Source organism: Podarcis melisellensis, assembly GCF_964234715.1.
Source record: "Podarcis melisellensis genome assembly, chromosome: 9".
NCBI lineage: Eukaryota > Metazoa > Chordata > Lepidosauria > Squamata > Lacertidae > Podarcis > Podarcis melisellensis.
This window is the reverse complement of record NC_138541.1, coordinates 63,071,614-63,095,196: the sequence shown is the minus strand read 5'-3', so window position 1 is coordinate 63,095,196 and position 23,583 is coordinate 63,071,614. Positions and strand designations below refer to the sequence as shown.

The 23,583-nt window shown below is 42.5% G+C and overlaps 2 long non-coding RNA genes across 2 annotated transcripts in view; both read right to left on the bottom strand.

Annotated features, from left to right (window-relative positions):
- LOC309377459 overlaps nt 1-23,583 on the bottom strand; it is a 122,993-nt gene that overhangs the window by 95,427 nt on the left and 3,983 nt on the right. The window lies entirely within an intron of this gene.
- On the bottom strand, nt 570-8,140 carry LOC309377432. Its single transcript, XR_014171565.1, has 4 exons — nt 7,947-8,140; nt 7,139-7,262; nt 2,724-2,942; nt 570-711 (listed from the first exon to the last, which is right to left on the bottom strand). It is a non-coding gene; the product is annotated as an uncharacterized lncRNA (long non-coding RNA).

Below are 23,583 nucleotides of genomic sequence, written 5' to 3'. Positions count from 1 at the left end.
TCTCTGCTTACAGGGAGGCTACTATTTGAATGACCCCTCTCCCTACTGACAAGTAATGGGCTGGATAAAGTCTGAGTTTCTTCTATTCATTGGCTTCCTGTTTCAGCACTTTAGATTGCCTTCGTTAGATTCCATTTTGTTGTATCTTCCCCACAGTTTACAATATTGGAATATCTTGGCATATTGGTGTCTGCAATCATTTTGTTTTACATCACCCACAAATGGAATGCATGAGCAAAACAGATAATTGAGGGGGAAAGAGACCATCCTTATGAGGTGTATGAAGAGAGAATACTTATTAAATCTATAAAGAAAAAGGTGGGATATCAATTTAGCAAATAGTAAGTATTCTCTGCTGAACTGGGAAGAGGTTAGGAAATTGCTACATAATAATCAGCAATATGGGTAGGGGCAGTGGGGAGAGAAAGAAATCAATAAGCTGTTTTTTTATGCTGACTGAAGAGAAAATAAATCACATGGGTTATAATCATTGCTTATAGACCTGAGCCGGCAGCTCTCACCGTACTATATCATGGGCAAGGATTACCCTTTTGTGACTTTGACTCACCCAGTTGAGTCTAAGTACTGCAGGAGCTTCAGATGTCTGGGGTTATATTACATTGTGTACATCATTCATGTCAAGTTCCCCCATCTGGCCGCCAACATCTCACAGCTTGCTGCTTCAAGAATTTAATCTTTTGCATCTCCTACCTGCAAAGCAAAGTTAGACAGCAAGTTGGGAGCGTGCAGATTAGTACAAGACCTTAACTGCAGCAAACAGCTCAAATCCGGGGCTGAGCTAAAATTGCTTGCTTGCTTTTATGTTTATTTTTGTGAGTGTCAGAGAGCATCTCCCAGCGCTTCAGAAAGGCATGTTGTATTTCTAAATGTCCCTGTTTATTGCAATTTGTTGCCACAGGAATGAGCCTAGACCCACTTGTGACCCCCAGATTCAAACACATACCTTTCTCACCTCTTCACCCACAAGGAGGAGTTTTAAAGGTTTCCTTTTTTTTCTCTTTCCTTTTACTAAACAGAGTTTGCTAGTTACAGATAGGTAGCCGTGTTGGTCTGCCATAGTCAAAACAAAAAAAATTCTTTCCAGTAGCACCTTAAAGACCAACTAAGTTAGTTCTTGGTATGAGCTTTCGTGTGCATGCACACTTCTTCAGATACACTGAAACAGAAGTTACCAGACCCTTCTATATAGTGAGAAGGTGGGGAGGGGTATTACTCAGAAGGGTGGTGGGAATGGGTGATTGGCAGATAGCTGTGATGAGCCTGTTGACGACTCTTAACGACTGCAATAGGTCTTACAGGAAAAAGCAAGGGGTGAGAAGGTGAAAAATGGCTTTGTCATGTATAATGAGATAAGAATCCGATGTCTTTGTTCAGACCAGGTCTCTCCATGGTTTTAAGTTTGGTAATAAGTTGCAATTCAGCAGCTTCTCTTTCCAGTCTATTTCTGAAATTCCTTTGTTGTAAAACAGCTACTTTGAGATCTTGTATAGAATGTCCTGGGAGATTGAAGTGTTCTCCTACTGGTTTCTCTGTCTTGTGATTCCTGATGTCAGATTTATGTCCGTTTATTCTTTGGCATAAGGTTTGGCCTGTTTGTCCAATAGAGGGACACTGTTGGCATTTGATGGCATACACAATGTTAGACGATGAGCAATTAAATAGTCCCGAGATGGTATGTGTGATGTTGTTGGGGCCAGTAATGGTGTTGTCCGGGTGTATGTGGCAGCAAAGTTGGCATCTGGGTTTATTGCAGGCTCTGGTGCCAGTGTCCGTGTTAAGTCTGGTTGTAGTATTATTGTGGGTTAGGAGTTGTTTAAGATTGGGTGGCTGTCTGTAGGCAATGAAAGGTCTTCCTCCCAGAGCTTGAGAAAGAGAACTGTCATTGTCCAGGAGAGGTTGTAGATCTCTGATGATGCGTGTTGAAGAGAAGCTGCTGAATTGCAACTTATTACCAAACTTAAAACCATGGAGAGACCTGGTCTGAACAAAGACATTGGATTCTTATCTCATTATACATGACAAAGCCATTTTTCACCTTCTCACCCCTTGCTTTTTCCTGTAAGACCAATTGCAGTCGTTAAGAGTCGTCAACAGGCTCATCACAGCTATCTGCCAATCACCCATTCCCACCACCCTTCTGAGTAATACCCCTCCCCACCTTCTCACTATATAGAAGGGTCTGGTAACTTCTGTTTCAGTGTATCTGAAGAAGTGTGCATGCACACGAAACCTCATACCAAGAACTAACTTAGTTGGTCTTTAAGGTGCTACTGGAAAGAATTTTTTTTGTTTAGAGTTTGCTAGGTCACCCAGACCTGGACTAATTGTGGTTAATCTTAATTATGGTTTGCTTGAAGCAAGCCAACTTCAACCCATGGTTTGTGAAGCTGGTTTGTTTCAAGCAAACAATAATTTAGCTTTACCACACACTTTGGGGTGGGGACTTAACTCTGACCTTCTGTTAATCAAAATTGGAAGTAAAAATTCCAGTGGTCGCACTGGAGGAAAAGAGGAGAGGGGAGCATTTGAGTCTGGAGGAGGCTAGTTTCATTCACATCACAGTAAATAATAGTTTTTCAGGATATGCAAATGCAGGCATTCTTAGTTTCAATCAGTTGTATTCCTGTGTTCTCCCTGATCCCAATGTGCTCAGGCTTATTTTCCCTCACTCACATTCAATCTGATTGACTGGAGTGGCTTACCTTATTTAGTGATAATGCTGCAATCAAAAATTTCACCAAACACAATCATGGGAATTATCATCACAAATCAAATGGCAATATTTCTCAAGCATGACTTGGCTCTTCAGCTTTGGGTCTGTAGAAGGACTGCAGTTCCCATCATCCCCAGTTGGTTTAGCCAGTGGTCAGGGATGGTGAGCATTGTAATCCCAACATCCACAGATTTAAGGCCGAAGAACACTGGTTTAGGATAAGAAGTACAAAAAAAAAGAATGACACTATAGAGGAGCAGCAACTTAGAATGTGGTTTGGGAATCATATTAAACACTACTGAAATGCAGGATTCAACAGCATAAGTATAATTTTTAGAAATCGGGTTGCCTACTTTATATATCCTAACTGCAAGTTTTATTTTTAACTTTTTTCCAGTTCAATATTTTGTTATTGAAACAGAATCATCATCATGGACAGTAGAGTCTAAAAGCAAACAGGGAACCATTTCACGGAGACACTCAGTGTTAAAATTAGCAAAATATTCTGGTCTCCACCTTGAAATATTTTCCACTTATACAGAACAGGAAATATCCCAATTACCTAGCATGGTACCTCTTTAGAAAGCCTTCATAATAAGCTACCTTGCTGCAAGGGGGTGGGGTGGAGAGACAAATTGTGGCTATACTCTTTGTGAAACTGCCGGAATCCACCACAAATTCCATCCTTCCTGCCCTGAACTTCATTTGAAGGTGTGGCTTCCAGCACCTCCGTGGCCACATCCTTTTGGTCCAGACAAGGCAGAGTAGCAAAGGTGGTTGCAATAAGGCTTTCTATAATGGCCTGCATGGCCACCTGTGGTCAAGGTCTTGTTGCGTTTTTCGCCCTTCAAGCATGGCCTCACCCCCAGGGAGGTGACTTTCTCAGCAAAGTTCACCTCCTTCTGGCACTTGGGCCACTAGGGCATCCCAATGGAAGGCGGTGGCAGAAGCCACCAGGGGAGAGCCATGACTCTGCCTGCTCCATTGTGAAGGGTCCTGCCTCACCTTATTGCAAGTTTTATCATGACCCTACTGAAGAATGAAGACCCAGAGGAGTTATGAGAAAATGAAACAGTGGTCAACTTGTTCGTACTTCACTTTGCACCATGCCCAGATGCCCTGTGATATATGAGTACGGCTTCTGCAATGGGAATCCTCCATGGATGCACTATTGCACAAGGCAGCAATAAACAAACGACTGTGGGGATAATGTATATGAACATTTTAAAGCAGTCTTCCCCAAACTGGTACCCTCCCAACTTCCACCAGACCCAGCTTTCATGGCCGATAGTCATGGTCCAGCAGTAATGGCTGATGTAGTCTAGCATCACCTTGAAAGCGCCAGCTTGGGGATGGATAGTCTAAAGCAGGGGTCAGCAAATAATTTGTATATTTAATAACACGTATAAAAAATCTAATATGATGCTTCTAGTTGTGCTGGGATGACCTTTACAGAGAGCATGACAAGGGGAGTGTGGCCTTGCTCCTGCTTCTTAGTCTCTTTGCAACTTTTGATACCATTGATCAGCTTCTTCCTGGACTGGCTCTGTGGAATAGGAATTCGGGACACAGTGTTCCAATAATTCCAGCCCTGGCTATGGAACCGTCCAGAAAGCAACACTAGGAGAATGCTTTGGGGGGGGCTTCAGTAGTTATGCTTTGCTATGGGGTGCCACAGGGTACTGTTTTTTCCCCCTCTCCATAAATACCTACATCTTCCTAAGTAGCCCATATTTTGAGAGAATGTATCATTGAATTCAGTGGGACTTAATTCTAAATAAGTGTGATAGCATTGCAGCCTAAATATTTATGAAGTCTTGAGATAATGCATTTGAAATTTTCTTCCTTTTATATGGTTTTTCATAAAGGAGTTATGATGTGCCTAAAGATTTATGAATGAGACATGTGATCCCAAAAGCTCTCATATTAGTTTTTGAACTAAGCTATCATTTAGTGTGAATTTGTTGCATCTGTGTGATGGATTGCACAGATAGATCTTGGCTGATTTATCACCCATGGTGGAATTATGCACTTCTATCAAAGGCAGAAGCATCCCATTTTGGATTTAGCAGCATGAATATGTATGCTGCTCAATATGGTCTTGAGCATATCTTCTGAAAAAAATAAACAGACATTATGATTGCGGATAGATTTTAAACAGAAAGGTGTAGCACACATTTAGCAAGGATTCTGCTTTTGATTTTCATCCAAAACGAATTTACCATTCAGACTGGACCATTTTCTCATTGCTGCTACAATAATCTGAAACAAAATATTTGAGTTAGCACAAGCGGTTGTGCCACTGGGACTTGACAAGCATTGAGGTTTTTGTTACTAATGAAGTAACTTCATTCACAGAACTTCAAGACCTTTGTAAGCATTCAGTTTAAGTGCTTCCCATAGCCTTGTGAGTATGCAAAGTTGTCAGGCTTCCTGGAATCGACTTCCTCCCCCATGGCCATATATGAGGAGATCAAACCAAAGGAATTCTTACCAGTTATTTTCTCTACTAAAAACAGCAAAGGACAAAAAGTGTCAACCCAGAATGGCGGTACTCCCAATTAAGGCTTACACCCCTTCAGTCCCTATTGATCTATTTCACTCCTACATCTTGTAATCTGAGCTTGTACTTTCTGAGCTTTCTGTTCTGAGACTTTCTGAGCACTTCTCGACCTTGGACTGAGTGGAGAAATGCTATCAGGAGACTGTGAATCTATTAACCCTCTCTCTCCCAGTGTTCCTTCTCCTAGCTGTTCCCCATCCAGTATTTCCCAACTTCTGCCTTCTGAACTATGCCCCTCTGCAAGCCATTCAGGAGCAGGAGAAGGGGGAGGCTGCCACCATTCCTCTATAGTGCAGCCCTCCTCAGCACAGTCCCTGACAAAAGTGAAGTGTGTGGCAACTGGGGAGAGGCCCTCCTTAGTTGCAAGACCCCAATTATGGAATTTTATTCCAAGGAAGCTCACTGCTCACTCCTGGCCTACATTGACTTGCAGTAGCTCTCCCAGGATACAGTCAGAGTCACCTCACCACTTTTTATCTGGAAATTCTGCCACTGAGATTAGACCCCAGCCCTAAATAAAGGAACAGCTAACCTTCAGTACACAGGCTGCATACAACTCCCCCAAGGTTTTTCTGTGCCACCTGGACTCCTTGTTAGTGGTTTTCCAAATAAAGGGAGGTGGCAAGCCAGATAACCTATTTTACCTTTAGAAGAATTGAAACAGTACTTTAATTTGGCCACAAAGAAGGAAGGTAGGGATAGGGAGGCAGGAGCCATCGCCCCTCTTAAGGAATGGGTTCCAAGGTTGGCAGAAACTTCCCTCCATACTTTTCCAAAAGTACCATATTTCCCCCCTGAAAAAAGGGACTAATTTTCTCCTGCTTTCGGGGGAAGGGGTGTCTTCATAACTTTTGAGGAAAGCAAGCTGTCCTGAACAGTTCAAAGCAATTTCTTTTGTTCACCCAATCTATGACTGATCAGATAATTTTAACACCCCCAAAATAACAGTAACAGTAACAATAACAATAACAATAACAACAACACACTTCTAATTAGTACAGTTAAAGGTAGAATCTGGTATTCTATAGTGTTTCACTACCATCAAATAACAATAGATGCATTAAATTCTCTTTGTCTTTCTTTCTCACCCTCAGACACACTCTAGATAACCAACACTGACTGTCTCTAAACATATATCAAAAGTATCTATGTATTTTGTTGGTTTTGTTTCCTTAATTGCTATTTGTTCACATAATTCAATGAAGCCACTGTACTTATTTTTTTTCTGACCTATTGAGCACCTATAACCTTATAATACATTTATGAAAAACATTCCAGTTTCATTGATAGCAAAAAAAACCCCAAACAAACACACACACACACACCCAAAAAAACTTAGCACTAATGGATTTTATGGAAATACAAGTGTTCTGTTGGTTTGTTTGTTTTTTAACAAGAAATAATTGACCTATTTCAATAAAAAATGTCACTGGTAATTTTGAGGAGAAAGTGTGTCTGTTCACAAAAACATGCATAGACACAAGTCTACCTAATTCAATCGTACAAGGTCAAAGTCTTTCATCCACTGGCATTTAAGGTTACAGGATAATCTAGACTTTCATGTAAACAACATTTTTTATTATTTTTGTTGCCAAAGGCAAATTGCTGAGATACACACTATTAAAAGGGTATCCAAACAAGCTGCCACAGAAAATAGTTCCATATTTCTTATGCAAATCTATGAGCAATTTCAGCTTAATAAGGTAATAGGCAAGTCAACCTTGCTTGGACAGGAACTATTTCTGTTAAAGGTAATGACATATACAGATGTGTGTTTGGTAATCTGTGTTTATACATTTGCTTCAAAAGGATCTCTACCCCACCCAGAACAACCTGCACACCATGTTTTAGAATGCAGGGAAGTGTCTTCTGGGCAATTTTCCAGTCAGATATTTAATTTGATAGCATCGTGGTAACCCTTTGCCAGCTGTCTATGAATGTCACATCTTCCACAAAATCTGGTGCCTGTTAAGGATGAAATCAAGTCAAATTTATTCGCTGAAAATCATTGGTCATCACAAAAAGAGTAGCCCACCATCTTTGCTCTCGCTGCCGTACATTTAATTACTTGATAACAGAATTTAACCAGTTGTGCTGCCTTTCGATTTATTTGCTGCCCTTTTATTTTCAATCAGTGTGTGGTGTATCACACAAACACAATAGCTGAATTAAAACTATAGCGTGCAATGTTTTTATGAGCAAAATACTTGCACTTTTTAAATAAAAAATATATATTATTAAAGTTCCAAATTTAATTTGTGTGAGATGAGCTATTCATGTCTCTCCAAACTGTAACATCAAAATATTTCTTTTTTCCTAGTGACAAATTCCTAACAAGGCCATTATTTCTGAGTTTATTGAAATCTCTAAATCAAATCAACTTCCATTATGTCTTTTCACAGTACCACAAAAAAATTCTATTAGAATTTTATTTTCTCTGAATTTACTTCATTGTTGCTGCATGCATTTTACTTGCTGAGTTAATTAAATTCCTTGCCTCTTTCCCACTAGCGAAGAATTTCAGTGCCATATTCACTAATGAATAAAGGGGTTTTGCTGTTAAGAGAGACCGGATGCGACACATGTAATCAAAATAGAATTATATATGTGTATAACTATAATTGGCAGACTAACAGACTACTGGCTAACCTGGTAAGTTTGCCGTAAGCTGAGACCTAAGAATCAGACACCACCATTTTAGTAGAGTTTAGGGGAAGGAGCAAGGCCAAATGACAGAGCATCTGTTTTGCATGTATAAGATTCTAGGTTCAATCCCTGGCACCTTCAGTTATGTCCCATTCTCAAATCTTGGAGAGCTACTGCCAATAGACAGTTCTGAGCTAGGTGGTTGAATGGACTGATGCCATGAGAGGCAGCTTCCTATGTTCTGTTCTGGCTGGATGAAGAAGACTGCTGGGAGCCTGTCTCCCAAGTGCCCCTCAGAGAAGGCTCCAAAGATAATACTTTAGAGCCCGGAGACTAGTGGTGGGACACTGAGGAGCAGTCAGCAGAACAGACAAGCTAGGAGATGATAGAAACAGAAGACTTGAGCAATTAAGGGGAGTCAGGAGAAGGAGGGCCCTCCAGGACAGGATTAGAAGCCGAGAATTACAGCATGTGTGCAGATACAGGGGTGTAGGAAGAGGTGCGGGGGGTACAGTCCACCCCGGGTGTCGTCCATGAGGGGGTGACAAAATGGCACACCGCCATGGATGGCACTTACCGCGGGACCTGGCCTGCAGTGTGCCCGAGCCACGCATCTCTCTTAGGAATTGTGCTGGGCCCAGTGGTAACCCAAGTAACGCGGTCCAGGTCCAGTCCCGAATCCAAGGGTTCCACAAGGAGTCAGTCCAACAGGGCCAAGGCAGGAAACCAGGCAAGGTCAGGCACAGGATCACAGGCAGGTTCTGGCAAACAGCAACATTGCTCCCGCAACCTGGGGTGGGGTCCAGCAGCCTTTTATCTCTGTCGGGGTAATGGCCCATCCTGATCCCCTGGTGACTCACCTCCTGTCTCACCCCAAAAGCGAGCACTCCTCCTGCGAGTACTCAGGTCTCTCCTTCTCTCAGACCTCAGTCTCTGCAGCTCGGGAGATGTTGGTGGGTTACTAGACCCAGAGGCCGCCTCAGCCTCTCCTGACCCAGCTGGTAATAGAGCAGCTGTAAGTGATTGCCCAGCTGGAGGCAATGAGGTAATCCCCCACAGGCTCAGGCCCCTGACTCACCCCAGCTGGTGCTTGTTGCAGGAGAACCTATGCAGACTGGGGGGCTTCATAATCAGGCCTCAGACTAGGTTCAGATGCCACCTGAGCCAAAGAATCCAGTGCAGACTGAGACTCCTCTGGCTCCGAGCCCGAGCCCGAGACCCAGGCCATCACAGAAGTGATGCGGTGGCTCGGGGTCCCGTGCTGCCCGAAATGGCAGTGTAGGGTTTGCGTCTTCCAGCAGACTCTGTGGGCAACATGGACAGATCACCCTGGCGCCCCGTGGGCAGCTCGTCCTACCGCTGCCACTCCAGGTGCCAGAGCAGCAAGATACGCCCCTGTGCAAATAGTCTCAGTCCTGCTGACTCACTTCCCTCTCTGACCCCTGCTCCAGGAGGGTCCTGCATGTCTTTGAGCAACACACAAGACAGGCCTAGAGAAGGAGCCCGTCCCCTCAATGCAGCCTTCATCTGCTTGGGATGGATCCAGAGTGAGAGGCTAGAGGGGAGGGGCATGACTGGAGCTTTATTTTAGCAATGCCTTCAAAAGATGAACCAGGAATATTGCTGTGCTGTTATTTTTCTGCTAATAAAAAGCTAATTGCATTCCATGCCTTCCATGTGTGTGCCTAACCCTGTGGGTGACCCGGCTGGTTGACAACTTGTTGATATGTTCATAGATAGAGTGAATATGCAGTTCTTCTTAGCACCCTGTTATATTTTTGCTTGTTGTTTGTTGAATGGATGAGTAGTAAGGTACTCATCCTGGCATGCCATATATGTATGCATGTAGATGTGTCTGTATGTGTGTGTATTCTTGTAAGCTGCCAGGGTATTTTAACCACCTGTAAGCCTTATTAGTTAATGCTAAATATATGGACTGAAGTCAATTTAATCTGATATAGGCAGTGTAATGTATATTTAGGGATGTCAGGGAATGCTGATAAAAACCGAAAAGGAAACTAAAATTGGTGCAGTTTGTGTGTCCATCTATGTTCAGGAATGGAAATCCGTAAATATTATTAGTATTTCTTCACACCATTGTTGTTGTCAAGTTCGCAAATTATACCTAATCAATAGCAAGGTTGTTTTATACCAGGGGTCAGCAAACTTTTTCATTTTCATATCCTTCTTTTCTGACTTCCTCACATCTCCCTTTTCTGTGTTCCCTTTTTACACAATCATATTCAGCAATGCCTAATCCTTTTTCAAATCTTATTCTGTATTATACCTTTCAACTATTCGCTTCTCGGCCTTTTGGCTAAGATCAAGTGTAGCAAACTTTTTCAACAGGGGGCCAGTCCACTGTCCTTCAGACCTTGTGGGGGGCGGGACTATATTTTGAAGGGGGGGAATGAATGAATTCCTGTGCCCCACAAATAACTCAGAGATGCATTTTAAATAAAAGGACACATTCTACTCATGTAAAAACATGCTGATTCCCGGACCGTCCATGGGCCGAATTTAGAAGGTGATTGGGCCGGATCCAGCCCCTGGGCCTTAGTTTGCCTACCCATGTTTTATACATTGCTTTGATGTTTCCTTCACATTCAAATGAACGCTAGTTACATAAATAGTTATGTAATTTACCTTAAATAGTGAACAGTAGGATGAATAATGTAGTATTTGGCAGAAATCAAACTGCAGTGAAACAGAAACAGTGCTGATTATGGCCAAAGCAGGTCAAAATGGAATTCTCTGCCTTCCTACATTCCTGTTTGCACTTCTACCTAAATCCCACAGTAAGGCCATCTGTTTTCAGTGGGATTTACTCCTGTGTAAGTGTGCATAGAATTGCAGCCTATATCAGTTTACAATTTAAGTCTGCTGGTTTAACTGGCTTGCAGATATTATTGTTTCCTGAAACTGCAACTGTTTCAGTAACCCCAAACCATCTTATCACCCACAAAGAGGAAGAAATTGTGTTTTTCCATCCCTGAGGTTTTAGAATGGCTGTTGACCATGTGCACAAGGCCAGGGAAGCAGAGAACTAAGCTAACGTGACATAAGAAAGAATCCTATAAATCCTAAACTGAGATATGCCGGCAGCAGAACACCTGCTACTGACTATATCCCATGGATAACTGTGCTGACTCACCGCTTGCAGGTAATAACCCACTGGCAATGAGTGTTCAAAAATAGCTTCAGATCTGATTGCTTTGTACAACTTGACCTGATGCAGTCAGGTGTGCATTTGCCACACTGTGTTGAGCATCTTACTTTTGTCCTTTATTCCTCTTCTTTTTTAAATGAATCAACCTTTGCTTCAGACAAATGTAGCAGGGCAGGTTTGCATATTCTGAGCAATACTTACTATGCATCAATAGGTAGAGGAACAAGTTAAGATGCACCTCCTCTTTATCACACACAAATGCATAATCTAAGATAGGGAACATGTTTTCCTAGAGGTGGGGAAGAAATTCATTTACTTTATATTTTTATGTGGATTTCCCAGGTTCACACTTTTGTGAAACAGTACATGAACTAAAACCCAACTCATTTTTGAATTTATTATATTTTTCAGATATTTTAGTGTTATTCTTCCACCAAGGAATGCATACAAAACTATGTAAATTAGCAGAAATGGTATACAAAATGTATTATATTACTGGGAAATCTAATTAAGCCTTTGTTTTGCTATCAGATGGCATGGGTGCGATAAGATGAATAGACCACCAGAGCATTCTTGGGTTCATTCAATATTTGCAGCATCTGACTAATATAAAATAATATTGGAGATACCTATATGGTCACTTGATCTTTATCACAACCATGTCTATCTGCATGAAAGGAATTGTCCAGAATGTAAAATGTGAACAATATCTTGCTATATTTGGGGAAACTTTTTATTTTGGGGGGGAAATTTGATTGCTGCTCGATGTGAGTTGCTATTCTCATAGCTGGGTGTGATCATCCTTATTTCTGTGCACAACATCAGAAGTTACTGTGCATACAAAAACTGAATGTATCCACTTCATAAAATAGTGAAGGTGATCTCAAAGACATGTAAGAGCACCCAAAAGGTAAATAGATTTCTCTGAGTAAGTGAAAGCAAAATTTTTAGTAAAATGGGCAAAAGGAGCCTTCCACAAGTCCCTGAATTATGAGCTCCATTCTACTGAAATGTTCTAGGGACATAAACTTTGAGTGAAAGTGAAGTGCTTTATGGGGTCCTCGGAATCTCCAGATGGAATTATAGCCTCATAAATACAATCTTTCCCCATTTGATTATATAACATATGCCTCCTGGGTTTGCAGGAGCTGCAAACGAAATACTCCTTCTCCGTTGAGTTCCCATTTATTTCCCCCTAACATGAGAAAATGGTAAGGTTAGAAAGAGCATCAAGGTCATTTATTTCAACCTTGTCCATTGTGAAGACTTCGATTCAATCTCCACTGGCTATTGCTTTTCCTTTTAGTAGGAGCATGGCAAACACCCGGTGAAATTTTGCTGGTCTTACTGGAACTCTGCTTGCTTCCCTCAAGATTCTTCAGGTGTTTCTTTCAAACAGAAGACTCACATTTTGCTCCCATTCAAACAAATCAAAACAACCAAAATGGTACATCAACAATGGTGGACTTTGGGGTCTCAAATTTCAGTGGTGTCCTCTGTAATGCCAAAATTCAGTGTCCTTCCACCTGCCATGGACTGGCTGGATGAAGAGGAGTGGTGGCAGGAATCAGATGGGGAAGAAGGCTCAGAGCCAGGGATTGGTGGTGGGACGATGATGACTGGTCAGAGGGAAAAGAGGGAGCAGCCTGGGAGGAAGGTATGTCAGAAGCTGAAGACGTAACAGAGTTTGGTGAGCAGGAAGAATCTGTGGCAGAGAGCAATGCAGAATCAGAGCAGTAAAGGAGGCTAAAGAGGGTGGTAGAAGCAGGCTGCTAAAGAAGCCCCTGTCTCCCAGAACCAGAAGAGGTATGGAGATGGTGGAGCAAAGGCAGGCAAGACAAAGACTCAGATTGCTTGGGAAGGACCGAGGGAAGGAGAAGACTTAGGCAACTGTGGGAAGGTGGGGACCTTCAGTCCTGATGACTGCCTCATTGGGGCAAGATTTACTGGCAATAGTTCTGGGCTCACTAGGCCTGGCCTCCTGAGTCAACCTTGTTCCATTGAATAAAGAGTTAACTTCACCGATGCCATGTGATTTATTGCCAACTTGCTCCTGACTCCCGCTCTGGACCCCACCTCTCGTGCTCCATTGTAAATCATAGTTGTGGCATCTCTGGCAGCGTGCCCAAGACTCGGCGCCCAATGCAACCAAACTGGTCACCATCCCCTAAAGTCGCCTCTGTCATCAGTAAACTTCATCACCTTACAAATACAAGAAAGCAGAACTTGACAGTAGCAACATATTGAGGAATTCTACAAAAGCTTCCTAGTGTAAATAAGGGCCAATTTTTAAGGAGTCTCTAAAACACAAGAGCCAGAACAGAAAGTGAAGTTTTCTCCTGCAAGATAATCAAATGCCTTTTCCTGAGGAGACAATTTGAAAAGAATAACACAAAGTGTGACACCATAAGAAAAGGACAAATTAACTCTACAGCTTTAATAATAAATGTTCCAAGCTTCAACAGAATCAAAGGGCAACTTACAGGGAAGGCAGAGAGAGAACGAAAATGACACATTCTTCCTTCCTGGACAACAACAACAATTTCACCGAAAATTTTGCAGCTGTCTCAGGCTACAGTTTTGTTAACAGCTTGTGAGCAATAGATTTATAACTGCTGCTAAGGAACAATAGTAAGGTTTGCCTCGGAAACATTTTATTCTGAATCCAATTGACCATGAACTAATTATTTTGAATGGGCTTTGCATACTGTCTGAATGGGGTGTGCTATTTTGGTGTGCTGACAAAAAATAAATTCATTCCGTGTGCCTTTTTCATCAGTCGGGTTAGGTGTTCAGTGTGTGCAATAGTAGCAGTAATGGTTGTAGTGGAAAATTTTTATTATTTGCAATACTACTTTTGTGACTAAAGCTGCTAATATTTTTATGCTACTGATAGTACGGCTAGTTCCTGTTAACCTATTGGTGCAATTAAAGTATGTGATTCACTACCAAATGTTGTGAGGGTGGTGGCTTGTTTCTAAAAGTGGCAGATGAATTCATAGAAGGCAGAGTTGTCAAAGATTGCAAACTGTTATAACTAAATAAAACTTCTGTTTTATTATGGATGCTGGGTACAGACCATCACATTTAGGTACACACCTACAGCCATCTGCTTGGCCATTATATTAAAATTAAAACTACACAGGGCTAGGAGTATATGAATCAGTCTTTTTATGTTGAATGACACTTGCATTTGCATTTAATTTCGTTCCATTCAGTCTCTGCAACTACCTATTTTTTTTTTAAAAAAAACACCTTCAAATTTCATATTAAATCCATTCAAAATTCATGCTAAATAAATGCACATTTTAGTAATTTTTGAAATGCATATTATCCTTCAAACATCTTTTTAAAAGGCTTGCTCTCAAAAGTACACATATCTCAGTGCACATTTTGATTCATTTAAACATCAGAGAACTACATCAGAATTTTTGGAGAATTGTGAAATCTGACAGATAGCTAAGTTGTGAGGCATGTATTACTTCCAGAGTTGCAGATCAGAGCATTTTGTATGGGAATTTGCAAAGATTAAATTCCTCAAGTGTACCTGAAGTAATCTTAGCCTGATCCAGAGGTGCCCTGACTCTTCTCCCCTCCCCCCTCTCACACACACACAGGCTCTTACTTGAAAGTAACGAAGAGAATGTTATTCATGCAAGTAACAGTACAGGCTCAGAAGTAGATGCAAAATTCAGGAGTCGTGATGCAGGAGTTCATGAGCAAGGCAAAATGTTCAGAATGGGACAGAAGCAACAAAGATGTCCCAACAAACTTTGAAAGATACCCTCTTCCTCCAAGCCAGATTTCCACAATTCAGCGGGGCCCCCTATTTCTCCTCCTCCTCTGTCAAAGCCTGCCAACAAAGCCCAGTTCCCAAACACTGCAAGACTCATGACCAGGAAGACAACTCTTACTGAACATGTTGTTCTACTAGTAGTTGCATTATGCCTAGTCATTTAAGCAAGAAACATGTGAAATGGTTCATCATTTTATCCCATGAGAGCACACTTGATAAAGAATTTACTCCATTGTTGAGAACATGGATGTGGTGGTGTAAATGAAGCATTGCATCATATTGGACAGGATACAATGTATTCTTTGAGATACTGCAAGGTTTACACTTGTGTAATGGAACCTTCCCTCCTCTCCTCCCTCCCACATGCATCTACTCCCCCCCCCCATCTGCTTAGTCATAGGAGCCAACACCTAAGGGTCAAAGTCCTTTGCCCCCCAAATTTTATTCAATTTTGCACCTCTGTGTTCAGGACAGTTTTGAGGGTCAGACTGAGGGAGGGGGCACAGTGGGGGAGAAGGGTGGGAATTTTTCTGATGGATTTCTCAGCGGCGTTTGATACCATCGACCATAACATCCTTCTGGACCGTCTTGAGGGGCTGGGAGCTGGGGGCACTGTCCTACAGTGGTTCCGCTCCTTCCTCCTGGGCCGTGTTCAGAAAGTGGTGGTGGGGAGGAGTGTTCAGACCCCTGGGCTCTCATTTGGGGTGCCTCAGGGTTCTGTCCTCTCCCCCATGCTTTTCAACATTTACATGCAGCCACTGGGAGAGATCATCAGGAGGTTTGGGCTGGGTGTTCATCAGTATGCAGATGATACCCAGTTCTACCTCTCTTTTAAATCAGAACCAGTGAAGGCGGTGAAGGTCCTGTGTGAGTGCCTGGAAGCGGTTGGAGGATGGATGGCAGCTAACAGATTGAGGTTGAATCCTGACAAGACAGAAGTACTGTTTTGGGGGGACAGGAGGCGGGCAGGTGTGGAGGATTCCCTGGTCCTGAATGGGGTAACTGTGCCCCTGAAGGACCAGGTGCGCAGCTTGGGTGTCATTTTGGACTCACAGCTGTCCATGGAGGCACAGGTCAAATCTGTATCCAGGGCAGCTGTGTACCAGCTCCATCTGGTACGTAGGCTGAGACCCTATCTGCCTGCAGACTGTCTCGCCAGAGTGGTACATGCTCTGGTTATCTCCCGCTTGGACTACTGCAATGCGCTCTACGTGGGGCTACCTTTGAAGGTGACCCGGAAACTACAACTAATCCAGAATGCGGCAGCTAGACTGGTGACTGGGAGCAGCCGCCGAGACCATATAACACCGATCTTGAAAGACCTACATTGGCTCCCAGTACGTTTCTGAGCACAATTCAAAGTGTTGGTGCTGACCTTTAAAGCCCTAAACGGCTTCGGTCCAGTATATCTGAAGGAGTGTCTCCTCCCCCATCGTTCTGCCCGGACACTGAGGTCCAGCTCCGATGGCCTTCTGGCGGTTCCCTCACTGCGAGAGGCCAGGTTACAGGGAACCAGGCAGAGGGCCTTCTCGGTAGTGGCACCCGCCCTGTGGAACGCCCTCCCATCAGATGTCAAAGCGATAAACATCTACCTGACATTCAGAAGACATCTGAAGGCAACCCTGTTCAGGGAAGTTTTTAATATGTGACATTTCAGTGTATCTTTTATCTTTGTTGGAAGCCGCCCAGAGTGGCTGGGGAAACCCAACCAGATGGGCGGGGTACAAATAATAAATTATTATTATTATTATTATTATTATTATTATTATTATTATTCACAATTCCTTGGACTAATGGGACAAGTTACTTTTGCTATATTGGTAGTGGTGCCCGCCCTGTGGCAGCCCTCCCATCAGATGTCAAAGAGATAAACAACTACCTGACATTTAGAAGACATCTGAAGGCAGCCCTGTTTGTTGTTGTTGTTGTTTAGTCATTTAGTCGTGTCCAACTCTTTGTGACCCCATGGACCAGAGCATGCCAGGCACTTCTGTCTTCCACTGCCTCCCACAGTTTGGTCAAACTCATGCTGGTAGCTTCGAGAACACTATCCAACCATCTCGTCCTCTGTCGCCCCCTGCTCCTTGTGCCCTCCATCTTTCCCAACATCAGGGTCTTTTCAAGGGAGTCTTCTCTTCTCATGAGGTGGCCAAAATATTGGAGCCTCAGCTTCAGGATCTGTCCTTCCAGTGAGCACTCAGGGCTGATTTCCTTAAGAATGGATAGGTTTGATATTGCCCTGTTTAGGGAAGTTTTTAATGTGTGACATTTTAATGCATTTTTCATCTTTGTTGGAAGCCACCCAGAGTGGCTGAGGAAACCCAGCCAGATGGGTGTGGTACAAATAATAAATTACTACTACTACTACTACTACAGCTCATGGCTTTTAAAGTGGCACTGTGATGTAATGATTAGAGTATTGAACTAAGACTTGTGAGCCCCGGGTTCAAATCTGCATGCAACCAAGAAGTTCACTTTGCCAGTCATTGTCTCTCATCCTAACCCATCTCATAGGGTTGTTGCAAGGATAAAATGCAGAGGAAGAGAAGCATGGAGCTCCATGGAGGAAAGGAGGAATGCAAATGCAATAAGAAAGAAAGAAAGCACTGTCATGGAATGCTTGCTTGCTTTGCTTTCATTTTCATGGCAAAGCCTTGTACGGTTTGGGAAAGATATTGCAGTTTTTGCAGAAATTTGATGAAAGGTACTACCTTCTAAGCCTTCCAGGAAACCCATCCATGTCACCAAATTTATTGTTGAAAGAAGCACCTGCACTGAACCAAGTTTGGCCTTTTCTGCAAATGAAGTCATGTGACTGAAAGCAAAGAATAAGTTTTATTTAAATTCTGCAGGGGAAATGTTCTAGTCCTGAGGAAGGAGAGCCTGGCAGCAAAAAAGGACAGTGAGACTGTTTTTATTACTGCAGCAAAACTATCTTTGCTCCCAATGAAAGCAAAGTGTTCACTGCAACACAAGTAGCTAATTTCCTTTACATTCGCTAATTCCAAAGCAACGTCTTTGCTAAGCAGAGAGAACCATAAAAGAGGATACAAAACATATAAAATATGCCGTGTTTATGTCACTAAACACAGAGCAGGGGGGGAAAGAAATTAGGTTTGCTGAGAATAGCTTGGAATAGATTTAAACAATGCTAAACATGAGCACTGCCATGTGGGAGCTGCAGCCGTAAAGCTTTTGGCTCAAATGCATTACAACATAATGACATTGGGCTATGTTTTCAGAGAATGATGTTTGGAGACTTTGGAGTAAAATAGGAGAGATAAAACCGTGCATACGAATAAGCAGGGGTTTTCATCTCTCCCTTTGTTTTTATTAACTCCAACAACGGATGTATTTAAAGTACCTTTATTCCACAAAAATCTCTGCCTTTGCTCTATCAATATCTCTGGTAGCATTGCACCTTTTGATTTGAAAAGGCATATCTAAATCGCTTTTGCACTTTGCATTTATACGGCTACCCACACCGCGCTTAATTGTACATCCTGTTTCTGATTCAAAAACACAGATATCTCTCCAAACAGTGCAATGCAGGTATGAGTCATTGAAGCACATCCAGTTTGCAAGAAACTGAATTGTGCATCATGTTTCCCATTCAAAAGGGCAGGCATTTGTGTCCCGATAAGCAAATAAAGATGCATACACATAAGCTGGGATTTAACTGGGCCACTTAAATTAAAATCAGCAGATGGGGAAGATTATGGGGCAGGAACAAATTTCACTGTATAACTACAGCCATTGGGTGACCCGCCCTTGCCTAAGGAATTAGGGTATGGCTCCCTATCCTGCCCCAATTCCAGGGCCACACCTTGAAGGTGAGAAAGGAGGTCTTGTTTTGTCACCTTCCCCCACGACCGCAGAAGCACAGGTGAATGAGGAAGTTTGACCTCAAAGGATGCCCCTATCTTACCCCCTAAACCGCAGAGTCCAAGAAGTGAGACTCAGGACCAACCCATCACCTAAAAGGTGCCTAAAGGGAGTCACCAGGCTAAACCAAACAATTTATTTGCCTGCACCTAAACTGCCCAAGGGACGCAGGTGGCACTGTGGGTTAAACCACAAAGCCTAGGACTTGCCGATCAGAAGGTTAGCGGTTTGAATCCCGGTGATGGGGTGAGCTCCCGTTGCTCGGTCCCTGCTGCTGCCAACCTAGCAGTTTGAAAGCATGTCAAAGTGCAAGTAGATAAATAGGTACTGTTCTAGCACTAAGGTAAACGGCGTTTCCGTGTGCTGCTCTGGTTCACCAGAAGCGGCTTAGTCATGCTGGCCACATGACCCAGAAGCTGTACGCCGGCTCCCTCAGCCAATAAAGCAAGATGAGCACCGCAACCCCAGAGTCGGTCACGACTGGACCTAATGGTCAGGGGTCCCTTTACCTTTAAACTGCCCAAAGTGACAAAGTTCAGAAGATTAATTGATTTAAACAACACTGCAGACCATCTAGCATTCCATCCCACTATTCAGTGTGAAGTAGGTGGGAAAGAAACAATATGACTAGCCTGCCACCATCCCCCGAACAAATAGTTAGGTGCATCAGAAAACATGTAGTTTTCAATTTGCAAATGGAAAACAATGGATGTCAGCAGCACCCTAGCTCCAGGCAGATCAAACGCTATACCTGTGCCTGTCATTTGAATCCCATCAATTTCACTCAAGCCAAACCTGTCATTCTTTCCTACAAATGCAGCCATTCAGCATCTGAAAGCTCTGATGTTAGAGCTTGCCATTCTTTCTGTGGGTTTTAAGGCACCAAAACCAAGCCAGCCTTCTCCTTTAAGGAGGGTCCGTATCCCACAGACTTTTCATTTCCTTGAAATGTTTTTTTTTTATTTTTTATCAAAGGAAGCAGGCAGTCCCAAAGCTGTGAGTCTACTCTCTCTTTCTCTTAGTCACCCAGCCTTATTCTTTATAAAGGGCAATGACATGTATTCAGATAAGTTTGGCACTAATTATTTTTTGCATATGCATCTTCCTTTGAGGGATGATTTATAACGCGCTCTCTCTCGGTGATAAATTGTCAGTCCAGAGACTCCTTGCACCCCCAAGTCACCTTTTCTTCCTGGCAACATGCCTCTTCAAAATCGCTTTCCCAGCAGAAGGTCAGAATGCTGTACGTCCTCCTTTACAAAGGAACTTGTTCTTTGGAACACTGAAATGAAAATGTGGTTTCTTCTTCTTTTCACTTCAGTGCATCTCATGACTCAGAGGAATTAGTCCTGCATCTTCAAACTATATATATATATATATATATACATATATATATATATATATACAAAGTCCAAGCAAGGATACTTAAGCCACAGGAATGGAGGAATAAAACATTTGGTAGTTGCTGCTCAATGATCACCAGCAGATTCAATAAAGCCCTCGACAGAAGCATCTTATTTCTCCTCAGGGATGAGGCAAATGGCATGTTACCATGAAACACCCACAGATCTGTGCTTGTTACTGTCTCTGAACATTCTCTTACCCTTGACACATTTCGCTGGAACTAGGCTGAAGCTGTAAATATAAAGATGGATGCACCTGGGCAAGTAATGACCTTGAGACCTTAACAGGTTATTGGTCTGTCTTTCTGAAGGTCATCCGATGTTGCTCTTTCTAAAAATGCAGGTGTCACTGCTTCTCAGGCTGTTGCCCAGCACAAGGGAATAAAATTTCAGGAGCTTATATGTGCAAACTGTTTATATTAAGAAGAATGTTAACAATGCCTAAAAAATGCCCCCACCCACCAAAAAACCCCAGGTCTTAGTAGTAAAAACGTCTGGCACAACTGTACCCTGGGGAAAAACAAAGAAACAAACATTAGCCTTACAGAAACTCTTTTTGCCTGTCTTTTTAATTTCTCAGATTCACAAGCAGTCACTTTTAAGTCCATCTTGAAGTTTCACTTTAGGTGAAGTGTGATGGCTAGGCAAGTGTAGAAATACACACATGTGCTTTAAAAAAAATACCTTATCCCCCCCCCCCGCCCCAGCTTTTTTCTCAACCTGGAATCTTCTAGTTTGTGCTTAAATTATGATTTTTTTGGTTGTATGTATTTGCCAGCAATTCTACTTGTTGTTCCTACATGGTCGTCATCTCCTATCATGGCTTATGCACAAACTAGACATTGACACGTGCACAAAGGCTCTGGTGCATCTGTGAATGAAGACCAGCTGTGAAGACTTCTCCCAGATGTTCAGGGAGGGAATAGCAAAGGCCAAGGCAGGTCTGAAATCCATGGGCCCATAGACAGATTCCAGCTTTACCTTTGATTCCAGTGTGGAAGAAAGATACCAGAAATCTGGCATATAAATTTGGCTCAAACCAAATTTCATTGACACTTCTAAAAGTAACTATTTAAACTCAGAAATGTTCTGGAAGTGAACGATGCTGTTGGAGGAAAATCCCATGTTCTATGTTTCTAAAGGGTAGAAAGTTGGCTTAACGTGTCTGTGCAAATGTGGTTTCGTTTTGTTTTCGTTTCATAACTGCACAGCAAATCCAACTTAATGATGGATTAACAAGCCGTTTGAAGATGGATGCACAATAATACTTTAGCAACCACTTCAGGAATTAAGGAAGGAACAAACAACCTACCACATTTTGCCCAGTTTGGGATTACAGCCATTACAGAAAATATTACATCCACATGAATGTTCCTTGGGCCGCCTGCAGTCACATCCATCTGGAAGAATGGCTGGGTGCCCACTCAAAAGTCAGTAGGATTCATGCCATTAGCCAGGGGTGCCAGGTAACAAAAGGCTTAGATGGGTAGCCCTGCAGAAACTGCCTAGGACATCTGTTCAGTAGAAACAGGAGAAGGAAGTCCATCTTCTCTCACATCTTATCCCAGCAGTCCAGCATGCCATCATGTGCTTGCTGACACCTGTACGTAATTACATGCCAAAAAAGAAAGTATCCAGGCATTTATTTTTTTATTTGTGAACAATGGAGATGGTAACATGGTTTATAGTCACTTCTGGTTGCCAGAAAATAATAGATTGTTCTGTGGCATCCATTTAGGAATGCCTTGCAGGTAATACAAGGAATGAGACTAATGACCACAGTCATTTTGTCCATACTTGCAATCTCCTGGCATAGAGCATGGCTGGGAAACAGGCTGAACGGCAAAACAAATCAGCCAAGGAATTCTACGGACAGCTCCTTCAACATGATGGTAGAACTGCTGAAGAAGGAAGCAGAACTGATTGGTCACCAAGGGAGTTCACAATTCCTATTCATTCAGGGCAAAAGAAATTGCTTAACTTGTAACTGTTTCCCTCTGCATGAAAATTATGGGTTGTACGGTGGAAAACAAACAAAAGCTATGAAAACCGTCTGTTGCATTGGCATTGTTTGGTGGAGAGCATTATTTTAGCTGAATGCATGACCAGGCTGATCTAGTATTTGTGTCTCCTTCCAGCATAAATTGCAGCTTGAACCAAACATAAATAACACATACATTTCCCTCTAAGACAGTTTTGTAAACTTTGTTGGAAGACCTGAGCACGCAGCTGTGTTTAATTTCCTTTCCCCTCTTTAAAGTCCTTCAGGCACATACATAGAGTGGATGCCAACATTCATTTTTCCTATGGGACTCTAGTGCCAAAAGTGGCATTCGCAAAAATCTGTGCCCATGAGAGTTAGCCCAATATGGGATAGCCTAACAGGGAAAATGATCTGGTTTGTTTTCTCCTTGATGGGCTAGATTTCTCTATGCACAATATATTTCCCCCCTTCTTTCTTAATGATGGAGCATTCAAATGCAATCCTCTGTCTGCAGTCTGAAGTGGAATAGTCCCAGTCCCAGGACCCCAGCCTACTTCTCTTGTGTAGAATGGCTCTTCCTTCCAATTAAGCAACTCACCCTGAGAATTTGTTAATATGGTATCATTAAAACAATTAAAATAATAAAAAAGCAAATAAATATACTTATGGAGATAGCCATAACCTGCCATGTGTGCTGGATCTCTCCATCCCCCTACCCCAGATGCAGTACACAGCTTGAGGAAACCAAAAAGGTTTTAAGAAACCAGCGCACATTCTCAGAATTAGTTCAAAGTACAGGATACCTGTACTAGGATGAAATAAAAATGCAAAAGAATCATGCAAATCAAAGCTGTTAAATTTTGATTTTTATTTTTAAACTAGTGGTTTTAAAACTGTGTTTGAATAATCCCTAGGATTACTCAGAAGCCTATCAAGGGGTTCCTCAGTGAGAAGATCAGTAATGGAGAAAAAGCTGTGCTGAAAGACAAATTCTCCACCATTACTAAGTTTCCCCTGCTAGAAGGCTGCTGTAGGGCATGTACCCAGTTAATATGGGGCAACACTGAAGCCTGGCTAGTGTTTTGTGTAGTCTATGTGCCCCATACTCTCCTGCATTTCACAGAGCTTCTATAAGAGGCAACTGCAGAATGGCAGATGGCATGATGGGGCACCAGAGGTTACACTTTGCGTCACAAACTGACTTCTTGAAAGTGGTTATGCTCCATAAAAATCCTGGTGCCATCTACAAATTAGCAGTGACCAACAATAATTTTATTGTCTTTCAAGTCTGTTGTTACTGCTCTTTTTGATTATGTTATACTACTATGTAACCTGCTTTGCGCAGGGCGTGGGTGGTGCTGTGGTCTAAACCACAGAGCCTAGGGCTTGCCGATCAGAAGGTC